Below are 2,500 nucleotides of genomic sequence, written 5' to 3'. Positions count from 1 at the left end.
CTTACCTTCACTGGGCAAACACACCACATTTATACCTATGATGACGAAAATAACCATACTACCAAAAACAATAATAAAAATAACACCCATTAAAGACAGAAACTTGCACACTTTACCTCCACAAGAACACAGAGAGAAGTGTTAGTTGATTAGAGACAGAGAAATTTATACTGCAGTGTCACCCACGCCACCAACTGTCGAAGGAGCTGTGCTATCGCCGACTCATAAATATATATTTATATGTATTTGACTACATATGATAACGAACGCACGCGCGCAACTTGAGCAAGGGACATGTGCTGTACTTTAACGTGATAATAAAAAACTATTTGTTTTTATCATATCACGGGAACATTACTGGTTTGTTTGGTGTTGTTGTTTTTTCGTGTATAAGTGCTAAATGATCTGTATGTGAATGCAATAGGGAAGACTTTGGCCGAATGACGTCACGTCCTTGATATTCCGGGAACTACGTTTTATGGCCTTATTCCGCTTCTCCTTATAAGGTATTTCTTTTTTGAATCACAAACACTTTCTTTGTCTGTCTGTCTCTCTCACTCTCTCACGCTCTTCCCTCTCTCTCCTCTCTCTCTCTCCACCCCCTCTTTCTCTCTTCTCTCTCTCTCTCTCCTTTTCTCTCTCTCTCTCCTCTCTCTCTCTCTCCTCTCTCTCTCTCTCTCTCTCCTCCCCTTTCTCTCTCCTCTCTCTCTCCCCCCTCTCTCTCTCTCTCTCTCCTCTCCCTTTTTTCTCTCCTCTTCTTCTCTTTTTTCTCTCTCTCTCTCTCTCTCTCTCTTCTCTGATATATTGTATATTTTATATATATATATTATATATATTATATATATATATATATTAAAATTAATATAATTATATATGTATATATACACAGAGAGAGAGAGAGAGGAAAAGAGAGAGAGAAGGGGGAGAGAGAGTGAGAAAGGCAGAGAGAGAGGAAAGAAAGAAAGAGAGAGAGAGAGAGAGAGATATACATACATTATATACTAAAAATACGTGTAAAACTTTTTTCTTTTTCTTTTTTTTACATTACATTACATCCCCGGACTTTTTTTTCGTGTATAGAATTTTTTTTTTTTTTTTCGTTCTGGGTATCCTCGGATACGTTTAGGACATGCAAATCCATCTGCACGTGAACATTTCAATATCCACGGAGGAAAATTATTAAGCAAGTTATAACCACTGTGGTTGACAAACTTTCATCAAAAATCCCACTCTAAGCCAAACGAATTAAATAAAAATAAATTAAAAAAAATCCCATAAACAGATAACGCAATAATTATTTTTCGATGTTATGAAGTTTCATAAATGCGTGTACCGTATTCACAAGCTGTTCAGGGAAGTCCGTATCAGCACAGGTTCTGGAAAGTCTGTATTAAGCACTGTCGAGAGGTAGTAACATTAATTCAGCTGAACGGACGGCCTTTGTAGACAAACCGTACTTATCTTTCATATGCGTGTGTGATACATATATATATATATATATATATATATAATATAATATATATATAATTATAATATATATATTTATATAATATTTATTATAGATAGAAGGATAGATATTTAAAATATATTAATATATATATTATATATGTATGTAGTATGCATTCAGTTGTATATGGTATGTTATATATATATATATATATAATATATATATATAATATAAAATATATATATATTATATATATATTAATTTTGTGTGTGTGTGTGGTGTGTGTGTGTGGTGTGTGTGTGTGTGTGAAAATAAGTCTTTTTGAGAGTCAAATCAAACCGTATAAATGTATCTTAAAGTCCCGTATAGACATCCCCCCAGCCCTTCTTTTGTATATTCTATTATAGAAACAGAGGAGATTTGCTACGCATGACCTTCCTTCCCTAAAACCAAATTGTTTATTTGATATCATATCGTGTTTTTTGTTGTTGTTGTTGTTGTTTCAAGCACTTCAACCCACTGATTCTAAACAGCTTGAATATGACGCAAGTTAATGAAACTGGTCTGTAATTTAGATGGTTTTGTTCGTCGTTGCTCTTATATTAAGTTATAACATTGGCGAGTTTCCAGTCTTTTGGTAATTTTCCGATTTTTACTGAATTTCGGAATATCAACAAAAACGGAGTACATATTTCTTTCGGCACATTCCCTCAGAACCCAGTTAGATATCTCGTCTGGTCTCTCTGCTTTAGTCTTGTCTAACCCTTTCAGTAGGTCTTTTATTTCATTCTTTTCGAGTGTGATATTTTCGATATTCTGATTTACGTTTGTACGGTTACTTGCCATTTCAAAGCATGGGTCCTGAACAAACACTTGAATCTCGACAGGATTGAAGACATTGATATCTTACAATTTATGATATGTCTTTGACCGGTTCGATAAGACTCTTCGGGTTAGGAGACTCGTTTTTCTAACTCATTTACGCATTTCGCGCCGAACCGTTCAAACCTTTTAAAATGTGGTTTTATTCTCATTCTTGCTGTTACATTGACA

This window comes from Penaeus monodon, chromosome 3 (assembly GCF_015228065.2).
Source record: "Penaeus monodon isolate SGIC_2016 chromosome 3, NSTDA_Pmon_1, whole genome shotgun sequence".
NCBI classification, from domain to species: domain Eukaryota; kingdom Metazoa; phylum Arthropoda; class Malacostraca; order Decapoda; family Penaeidae; genus Penaeus; species Penaeus monodon.
Note: the sequence above shows the minus strand (reverse complement) of the source record.